Here is an 11,660-nt window from a genome sequence, read left to right as displayed (position 1 = left end):
ACACACACACACACACACACACACATATATATATATATATATACATACATGCATGCATATGTACATACATACTTTCCATAATTTTGTATATGTTCAACTTCAATCTATCATAGATATCACCATTGTGCATGCATTAAATCAAACCACCTTAAGCTATCAAGCTTTCTTATATATTAATAAAGATGTTATTCAGAGTATGTGCAACTGAACTGGTACTAACAAGTCGCACTTGATTAAAACTCTTCCCTGGAAAATTCTATGCACGGAGTAATCTGTATATTCGTAGGTTTCCTCTATATATTATTATATACACCAACGCATAAATATCACCGTTTTCGCTAAAGCTGCTAGCTTTTATAGTAAACTAAATGATTATAATTATTCTAGTTATATAATAAATCATTTCGCCAAAGTGTATATTTTATGCGCGCCAACCTGGTGTTATTTCAGTCGGATTTGGCGTAGTTAATCGTAGCTCTAATAACACGTTTGTGGATAGTATAACGAAATATTTTAAATATAAAACCATAAAACTCATTAAATTATGTGGAATTATGAATAAAACTACAGTTACTGCATAAAAGAGGTTTTGTAATCGTTACAAATCAGAATACGGCGTCCGTGAAATACTACGGGCGAATACATATTCCTCACATACATCAGTAACAATGAACTTGAATAACTTCGAGTCAATGACGGGGTTATCTAGTAGGCCGCTTGACTCGCTAGAAATAAGTGCCAATCTCTCATAAATCACTCCTTTCTCTCCTTAAAAAGAGATGGTAACCATTGGATAATGTACTTCTATATGTTATATAAAAAGATTGCCTGGTGAACAGCTGAAATGGCTTAGATCATATCGCTGCTCCAGCAGGCAACAAGAAAAGCTTTTGTACACACCCACTGCACAAAGTACTAAATTAAATAGAAAATCTGTATGTCACAACTCCGGTTATATTTCGTTCACACTATGGTCCCGTCAGTGATGCATTGTCTTTTACTATACTAATGAAAGTATTCGTGAAAAAAATCAATAAGCAGATGTACAAAATTGTTTGATATCATTATCATTATATTTTAGCTGTTATTTCATGCGTGCGTATGTGTCTGTGTATGACTGTGTGTGCTTAACGTATTACTATTTGACCAAATGGATTTTATGTCATCTGTCGCTAGAATCAATTCTGTTTTTTTGTTTGTTTGTTTTCATTGATTAATTAATCCATAGTTGCATTAAATTTTCAACATATTGCTGGAGTTTTTCACATCAATATTTTTATAAATGTGCCTAAAGATTTCATAAGTTTCCAATAATACTTAATGTCAAATAAACTTTCAATGAAGGAGACATTTGAATCTGTGACTGCTCTAAATAATATTTCAAAATACCTAGAAGAGTTGCAATGTCCTAGATTTGCAACTATGAATGATTTCAAGTAATAGATATGAAAAGTGCCAATAGGTAGATATAAAGAGTACCAAATGGTAGATATGAAAAGTACCAATAAGTAATTAAGAAGAGCACCGAGTAGTAAATACGAAGAGTACCTATACGTAGATATGAAGAGTATCAATAAGCAAATATGAAGAGCATCAATAGGCAGATATGAAGTGTACCAATAGGTAGATATGAAGAGTATCAGCGGTAGACATGAAGAGTACCAAGTGGTAGATATGAAAAGTACCAAGTATGAAGTTGTAAATATGAAGCCAAATGCTTTTACTGATTTTAGTTTAGTCAGAGAAATTCAGGAAATTCTCATCGCTTTTCCAATTTCTCTGAAACTACAGTTTAGAAACATCTGGCCAGTATTAATATAGATCATTGACAATTTGAACTTTTGCAGATCAATGTTTGTGCGGAATATATAAATGTGAAGTGGTTTTCGGTATTGAGGAAGAAGGATAGAAGTAAAATTTGGTATCTAATTCTTCAAATTAAATTTCTCAATTGAGCATTAACATCTTCAAGATGTTTTAATCAGCTTTACATTCAATACGGACTTCTGATATGAGCATAATGTCACATTAACTTCGTACTTCTCTGGCACTTTATTGATTACCACTCCACCACCCCCAAGGTAAAGTTGATGTCGACAGAATTTAAACTTAGAACGTTAAGAGAAGTAACTATATGATACAAAGTATTTTGTTTATCACTCTACCGATTCTACCGATCCATCACACTTGACACATCTGACACTGAAACCGCCATAAAGATGTTGAGAACCATAATACCTATATCAACGACGTCTGATCTCTTGAGTCGAAGGAAAAGCCATGGATGTTCTACTACCATACGAAACTTATCCATCAACGCATTCACATTCACAATGAAAATAATAATTACACGTACCACAATCATAAAGATTTTCCTTCAAAAGTTTCATAGCAACGAGGTACAATATATATTTTTATTTATGTGAATATGTGTGTGTGTGTGTGTGTGTGTGTGTGTGTGTGTGTGTGTGTGTGTGTGTGTGTGTGTGTGTGTGTGTGTGTGTGTGTGTGTGTGTGTGTGTGTGTGTGTGTGTGTGTGTGTGTGTGTGTGTATAACGTTTATGTGTTATCTTGTACGTTTTGTATAAACTGTCATCCTTCAACTTCTTTGAGTCAATGGGTTGAGGATTCTTTTCATATATGCAGTATTGTATATGATATTGGAAATTGTCTCAAACGAATGTCAATTCCAGAAATAAAAGTGACACATCACTTCAACTCTAGAAAACATGATTTGCGAGAAGTTATGATCTTATTGGATTGTAATTTCTTTCTGTGAGGTACATTTGGGATTCCGTTCCAAACCCGGTTTGGCATTATATCACTTCATTTGTATCGATAATAAGTATATGCCCACCTTAAATACGACTATTCTGCCATTCAACCCTTCATTCTTGCACATTTGCTTCAAGTCAACAACATACAGACTTCATCTTCAAACATTTTTTGAAGATAGAAGACTTCAAAATAGTCATTTTGGTCATCTTCATTATTACTGGAAAACACAATTATATATTTGTCATCACGTTTGATATATCCATTGATTCTGATATATGTTGGAATTATATTTAATTCTCTGGGCTATGGAAGGGTATTTTACCAAAATATCAAGAGCCATTAAAAGCCTTTCATAATCTAGAGTATTGAAATATTCAAACATATTTCGAATGTAATGCTTAGCAAAGTTTATTCAAATAAGCGTGGAATAAAAGTAATTTACCCATCAATCATAAAACTTCTTGCTCATTTTCTTCAAAGCAGGTGTTAAACCTCCGGCTAACTGATGTAAAAATTTGCTTTTAATTTCCGGTTGAACAGAGTTTTCTATTCGAAAAGCAACTAAAACCATTGAGAGGCAACTTTCTTTTCTTTTAAAATATTAGAATCACACCCTTCGTAGAAATAGCAAAAAAATTACCACAAACCAGAGATTTATTTCTATAAATGCAGCCTCGTATTTGTTTGTTTCAATACATAAAATATTAAAAATTTTGTATGAATTTAGTTGAAAAGAGTTTTTTTTCTTTTCCTGTGGAAAAAATCGTCTGAATCTAACTGGCAGTGTTGAAATGAACTGTTTACATTTTAACATAAATGATTTCTTCGTTGCTTAGAATTTTATTATCGATTCTGAGACTTACGGAAGATGTAAATCAAGGAAAGGTACAACTGTGTGAATAAGAGTGTTGTATTAATTATTATAGATACAATCAAAATAGCATGCAGTTCCATGATTTATAATCTCATTTTAATGCAACTTCAGTAACACATGAATGGCACCTATTGTATTTTATTGTATTTGACGAAATAAATATACTGTGTCTGAGAAATCTGGCAGCGAAATTCTTTTGAAGTCCGCTTGATGCTGTGATTACCAAAACAAATTTATCTTTTGTTATCAAAAAATTTATTCTACTATTCGATATCATATCATCTCTCAAAGCAACTCAACAGCCACAATAGCATGACAGCTATATTTAAGAAAATGTAATATGTTTATAGATCTTACAACCTACATTAAATTCTGTTTTTATAAAACGCAATATGTGTTAGATAAATGTCTTTTACATTTTTTTTTGCCAGCTACATACTTTCTTATACTTTTAGAAAATTGCTATGGTGATAAAAAAACATTTAGACATATTTCTTCTATTTACATTGTTTCAAATTGTCAGTGAGAAGAGAGCAGTCCCTGTGTCCTTTGTATATTCCCCGAGACTGGTGAAACGTTTTGATATAGATGATATCCAATTTGAACACTTTAGGTCAATGTTTGCAAGAAATACGAGAGAGAGGAGAGGATTCCATATCTATCTAGGAAAGAAAGCGACAGGTATATTTCGTGTGAAATCGAGGGAGAAGACAGTAAGATATACGATTAGATTGTCTTCAGTGAAGGTAGCTTGCTAGTCTGGAAAAGCAGCAGTAGTAGACGAGACGGTGAGAAGAAACAGTGCATCTGTGAGCCAAGTTGTTTTAGGTTGTTGGGGATCGAATCTGTGTCAATTTGCTGGTTCGCTTTCTTTTGGATGAGATATTGGATATTTGTTTGTGTAACAGGAGAACCGTCCATAAATACGTGTATCGTACCTGATCTTTGTAGAGGGCCAGTGACTCCTCAAAGAAAAATTATTTTCTGACCATTAAAATAGAGGCGTAATTTTGGCGATTCTATACATATGAGAAATTATCTGATATCATGACGTCAAGTATTTGTAGAGATTTTAAGAAATTGTGCTGCTTATTTGTAGAGAGGCTCAGTTAGACGACAGTTTCCTTGATATGTATAGTGATAGTGTATTCGTTTTGTTGAAAGTAACTGTATTATATTGTCTCCCTTAGCGGATGTTTCCGAAATTTCTGTTCATAAAGGCAAGTATAGATTAGACGTAGGGTATATTTAACTTGGATTATGCCTTCGTACATCTGTGCAGAAGAATATCTTGTTAGAAATAACAGAAAGTAGTTCAAATGGTCAGAATTAAGAGTGTGGGAGAATTAACACATCTTAGGATACACCAGAGTCAATAAATTACGGTTCAGTTTGAGCTCTCAGAAGCACATGGTATAATGGTGTTCCGATTGATTACATGTGAGATATGTTTGAGCTATAAGCGAGCAACTTGGATAAAGGGGTCTAATACCAGACACCGTCTACTGATGTTCGAGTGCAACATTATTTTATACCGCAGTTCTCGTATGAAAAAGACAACCATTGGTGAACGACATGACAAGTTGATCTAGATCCACAAAGCCAACTAATGAAAAATGAGAGACCTAATACCATCGACAAAGATGATTACTTATAAGTGTTTTCATCGATTTGGGGGTTTGGGGAACAGCAGTAATTGTTCGTGTTAGCAAAGTGAGAATGATTGTCCTCATGGGTATGGAGCTCACTATGACATGCTTTCAAATATTAAGATAAATTTCAGATTAGAATACTGTAACGTGATAAATATTAGTTAGGTACGGTTAGAAGTTAGTTCTGTATCGCACTATTTAATGATAATCGGGGTTTTTTCTATTCAAAGCACAAGGCCTGAAATTTGAGGCGTGGGGACTAGTCGATTACAACGACCCCAGTGTTTCACTGGTACTTAATTTATCGATCCCGAAAGGATGAAAGGCAAAGTCGACCTCGCGGAATTTGAACTCAGAACGTAACGATGGTCGAAATACCGCTAATCATTTCGTCCGGCGTGCTAACAATTCTGCCAGCTCGCCGCCTAATATTAGAGACACCGTCAAGACCGTTCATCAAACGGCCGGAGATTTCGCACTTGGTAACTCTTTGTACTGCAGATAAAACTACTAATACAGTCTCTATGTTTTCTGGTGGCGTGAAAAAGGAGAATTTAGGAAAATTTGTGCTGTGGAAACAGAAATAGCCATTTAAACCTGACCAGGTCTATGAAAAAGATTCTCCTGGTGGAACTTGGTACTAAGGCAGAAGACTAAACGTTGAGTTTTTCTTGCGATTAGAACACCAATGAACAGAGAGAGGCTATATAATCTGCATCATCTATTCAAAGATAATACCTTTCTGGTGCCCTGAATTCAAAACTTTAATAGGGGAGACCGGGTCTAGTTGTTACATGTTTTCATTTTTTTTGTCTTGGCACCCACATAAATAAACACAGCTAAAGTTTCTTTTCAGATTTAATTAGTAAAAGATCTCTATTTATTGTTATCACCAGCAAAATAACAGAAATTGCATAACATTAATTAGACAGGTTCTAATTAATAAGGTGGTGTCAGCTGTAACAATTTTCCCCGAGTGCGGGGTGTTAACAAACAAGTTTAAAATGAATACATCTCTTGCTTCTTGCATCTAGGAAGTATTATTAACTGTGCTTTGAACCACCTAATATCCTAACTGGGATACTGAGAGTCCTCATCAGCCAATTTCCCCATTGTTACATGTGCCATCTAGTCAGAATCGTCCTCCATTAACTCCTCACCACACAGATCACACAGAAAGTCCTGTCGTCCATGCACCAGGAAGGGAGTTGGAATACAAATCTGAGCAGGCAAGGCATTCCCAATCGGTGACTTGCTTACAGCGAGGCTGCTTCCCTTTGCCTTTACCTGGTTTACTTTACTTTCTCTTCCCCTTTGTTGCCTTTTCTGTACCAGTTGCCTTCTTTGGTTTGGATTTCCGTTCGTTTATTTCATCCACTATGCGCTGTTTTACGGCAACATCCCGTAATGATTTCTTTTCATCCACAACTTTTCTGGCGGCTCTTTCCATGACATAAGGAGGGGTATCCCCCACCCCTTGTAGTCTTCCTTTTGTAATTTCTAGGCATGGCGTGTTAAACTGAAATAGAAGAGGTAAGTTGTTACATGCCTGGGGTAAGTTGATACACTGTAACAATTAGCCCCGACCATGGATTTCTGAGGATTACCTCGTACACAGCACCAGCAATGCATGGCATCAAGGACACACCTTCATGTATCGAAGGCAACTTCCAACACTTCCTGATGAACCACAAACTACTTCAGTAACACCATTTGTGCTTTAGTAGTTAAGAAAATAACTTTGTGGCAAAATTTCACTTTTGGAGTAAAAAATCATACGTTTGAGCTATACCTTTCCTAGTGACAGCCCACCAGTGCAATACAAATGTGCAGTCATGATGCTATGGAGCTGGCCTTCAGGTAGAGACCCGAGTGCCACCTATTTCTTGAAGCTGGAAACAATTGGCTTGTAACAACTTACCTGTGTAACAACTCGACCCGGGATCCCCTATTAGCGTTTCCCCGTGGATGATTGATGCATTTGATCGTCCACTCTAAAGGAGAAAGTACGACATTAGGCGCGGTATCTTTGAAAGTAACTATAAATATAAGGTTTGACATAAGAAGCCGTCGATGGAGGGAAGCAACTCAACAAGTTCTCTTAGACCCGGCTTCATTCCTATTCTCACTTCCACGTCGCTAGGATACTTTTAGATAAATAGGCTTGTACCGTCATCTTAGAACGCATAGATCAATTAAATAGAATAAAATTCACGACTTACAAGTATATTAGTGATGACACTTAAACATTAATTACTTGAACTTCATAGTTACTGGGAATTACGTATCATTATCACCTAAAAACACCTACTGTAAATGAACCAGGATCGAGTTAGGACAAGAAGCTGCATTAAAGCTAGTAGCATTGGACGAGAGAGAGGGAGAGAGAGAGAGAGTGTGCGTGTATGTGTGTGTGTGTGTGTTTGTGTGCACGCGTATGTGTGTGTGCGCGTATGTGTATGTGCACGCGTATATGTGTGTGCACGCGTATGTGTGTGTGCACGCTTATGTGTGTGTGCACGCGCGCGTGTGTGTGTGTGTGTGTGTATCAGAGATAGAGTTCGGGATGATCGATAACAGGATAGGCAGAGTAGCAAGTTAATCAGTAAATATAAAAAAGTGAGAGAGGGGGCGAGAGGTAATAAATGTTGAGCGAACTAAGAGTCTGTTGTCTAACTGTTATAAAATATTTAGTGATCGATTTATTTCACTTATTTAAATATTGAATTAGAATGTTCACTGAAGACTATATAATTAGTTTTATATGTAAACAGTTAGATTTCGAAAAACACAAGTGTTTTCATATCTTATATTCTAAATGGGATTTAAAGTATGCTATTTTTATTGTTTGTCAGCAAAGCACCAACTCACAAATACGCAAACTTAATTCAAACGACATTAAAGTTAACAACTGAATGTTGTTATATAAGCAATGTTTCAAGATAAATAATTTAATATTAGTAATTCGTTGGTGGCCTTAAAAAGATAGCAACGCTGGAAACTATCACAACTGAAGGTAGGTAGTGTATTAATAACTATTTTAAGACTTTTCCTATTATATATTTCCTTTCATTATCCTTAATGATACGGAATATGTCTTGATATCAATTTTAAGACTTCCTTTCTTATTTTATTAATAATATTCTTTTTCTTCGATGTTTTTAAAACTTTATAGTTTATAGCTTTTAATAAATCCATAACTACTCATTCTGTTAAATTTATAGCGTTCTTTTCTACATTATAACAAACACATTACATTATGAGGTTATATAAATTTCAAAGAATGACTTGTAGCTAGATTTCCAAACGAATATGCTTATCTGGAAGTTTATTAAGTTTTATTTTCAGGATATTTTTCAAAACATTTCCGAACAGCAAAGCAAATTAAGTGTCAGATTACAGATAATTCTTTTAGAACTCGTAATTCTTTAGCCTGTAGAGAACACCCACGAGTTGCTTAGTAAAGACGTAGATACATCCAAAATTGTAGGAGAAATTCACGAACATTTAAATGATTAATGTAACAAAAATTATTTATGTGTGTGTATAGGTACACACACACACACACACACACACACACACATACACACAATGTGTGTGTATTTGTGTGTGCGTGTGTATATATATACATATGTATATATATATATATATATATATATATATATATATAAATGAAAAGTTCCTGGCTTTGGATAAAAGAAAATACAGGAGGATCAGTTAGTTATTCAACATATACTCCTCTCAGATTCACGCACGTATTGCGGCGGTACTTCAGTTTTTCTAAGCCCTGCGAGGTTGAGCCCTCAGAAGGTTGAGCCCTCAACCGGGCCTTTCGTGACACCCTTAAAGCCGGAAACTTTTCAGTACCTCCTCGTACATATAATCTATATGCATTTCTTTTATCTTTTACTTATTTCAGTCACTGCACTGCGATCATGCTGGGGCACCACCTTAAAGAGAATAGTCAACCAAATCAACCTCAGTACATTTTTTAAATCTCTGTACTTATTCTTCCGGTCTCATTTTGCCGATCACAACTGTATGTGGACGTAAATAAACCATCACTGCTGTGATGGGAGTCAAATGCAAATACAAAGACACACATACATTGGTGTTTACATATATATACAAAGAGCTTCTTTCAATTTCCGTCTACCAAATCCACTCATAAGTCTTTGGTTGGCCCCGGGCTATACTAAAAGACACTTATCCCTGGTGTCACGTAATGTGACTGGTATATGTATGTATGTATGTATGTATGTATGTATGTATGTATGTATGTGTGTGTGTGTGATATTACTTTTGAGCATTGGTACTAAGCCACCAATTTATAGTGATAACAGTTAAATAAATCAACCCCCAAAACTCGATAAGCAGCTTTTGTTATCGAAGGCGAGAACTTTTCCAATTATCGAAAAGGCGAGGACGTTTCCTTCATGCCATGGGAAAACAATCCACTTTCTCTTCAGTTTCCCTATCTTAAATGTAAGTATTTAAATTTTGAACTTCAATATACCGCAACATAAAACAGTTCTAAAGCGTCAGCATATCTCAACCAGAGGAAATGCCGTTAAGCATTTTGTTCGACACGCTAACGATTCCGCCAGCTCACCACCTTTAGCATGATTATAATAATGATTTCAAATTTTGGCACAAGACCAGCAATTTTAGGGAAGGGTTCTATGTCTATTTCACTGACTCCAATACTCAAGTAATACTTATTTTTTCGACCCGTAATGATGAACGGCAGATTTGAACTCCTAACGTAAAGACGGCAGAACGTGGGTCTATAACGTAAAATGATGTTACTAAATATTATATGATATCCTGTCCGGTACTCATCTGATTCTTTCCTTCCAATGCATTAATAAACTGAGGAATTGCTGTGCTCATATTGCACATTGGAAATCAATAGGATATCGTTAGACTGGCTGACATATTTGATTGACAGTTTAATTGAACTTTGCTAATATTGTGAAAACCCCTGACAGTGTTGCTGTTAACAATTTTTCTTGATAGAGTGTTCTTAAATGACGTAGAGGTTGGTTTCTAAATCTAACCCGTGATTGCTTTTCCCTTCTATTTGAGAGAGAGAGAGAGAGAGAGAGAGAGAGAGAGAGAGAGTATTGAACATCCCACGATCACACGTTATCTTTTTCTAATAAATCTAAGCCTTGTACTTCTGTAAAAATATAAATTCCTAAAACAGGTGTAAGGACATAAATTTAGTGGAGGGATATCATATTGATACTAGTGCTTGATTGGTATTTAATACTATTGACTCTGAAAGGATGAAAGGTTAAGCTGGCCACGGCGGAATTTGGACTTGGAATATAAAATGCAAAGCATTTGGTCCGATTTTTTCCAACCCACCACAATCCCTCTGTAAAATCTTAATTTCCCTTCAATTCAAACTAACAAGTAATTCTCTCCGAGTTCACTCTACCTGCTAGAATTAACAGCCAAATCACCATCAACTTATACTCACTTGTTTAAAAAGAACGGAAGTGCGTATAATAATGTTGTAATGGGTATGCTATTTGGTAAAAATGGGATTAGCATACTGAAAGAAACTTCATCATATCCTTATCATCAGTTTTAACATGACATCTAATGTTAAAAATAATAAGATTTAATTTTATATCGAAATGTAGTTTACAGCATAAGATGCATAGAAGGTGCTTGTAAAGACATGAACATGACGTACATAGAGGAGACATCTAGGAGCATTGCGGAACGATTAAATGAACATCTGAGACAATATGACGACAAAAAAAAGTCCTCCATACTCTACCAACAACCCAAAGACCACCATGGAGGCAACTTGTGTCAACTTGACATCCGCATCTTATCCAAGCACCCAAAAGACCCAACACTCAGACAAATACGGGATTACATCCTTATAAATGAAACTTCTCCAATACTAAATAAGAAATATACATAGTAAATATCATACCTCCATACCCAAAGTTTACACAGGTAGAGTAGAATAGTTAGTGGGCTGTTATGTAGATAGATGTATGCATGTGCGTGTGTGGGTATATATGTGTATATGCACATGTATATAAGCATATGGATATGAAAAAAAAAACAGATCAACATACAGACGGATAGGTACATAGGTTATATGAATAGACAAGCACACATACGCAAATGGAGACACATGACCATATATACACACACACTTTACTTCACACAAGGACACATATGGAGACACATGTCCACACATATGGAGATGCACATCCATAATACAAACATGGTACATAGTTGCAAAACACACACACATGTACATACAAGGAGACAGAGGTGCATATATATACAAACACACGCTCACACACATACATAAAAAATACACA

At 35.4% G+C, this 11,660-nt stretch overlaps 1 protein-coding gene across 4 annotated transcripts in view; it reads left to right on the top strand.

The window, feature by feature from the left end:
- Positions 1 to 11,660, top strand: part of LOC106884320 (potassium channel subfamily K member 4) — a 197,680-nt gene that overhangs the window by 135,783 nt on the left and 50,237 nt on the right. The window contains exon 1 of one of the 4 annotated variants that reach the window (XM_052971304.1): positions 8,149 to 8,320. The exons of the other annotated variants lie outside the window; for them this stretch is intronic. The gene's annotated coding sequence lies outside the window, so the exon portion shown is untranslated. Of the gene's footprint in view, positions 1 to 8,148; positions 8,321 to 11,660 lie in introns of those variants that run through there. 4 annotated transcript variants of the gene reach the window in all.

This window comes from Octopus bimaculoides, chromosome 1 (assembly GCF_001194135.2).
Source record: "Octopus bimaculoides isolate UCB-OBI-ISO-001 chromosome 1, ASM119413v2, whole genome shotgun sequence".
NCBI classification, from domain to species: domain Eukaryota; kingdom Metazoa; phylum Mollusca; class Cephalopoda; order Octopoda; family Octopodidae; genus Octopus; species Octopus bimaculoides.
The sequence above is the reverse complement of the archived record's forward strand: the minus strand, read 5'-3'. Positions and strand labels throughout refer to the sequence as shown.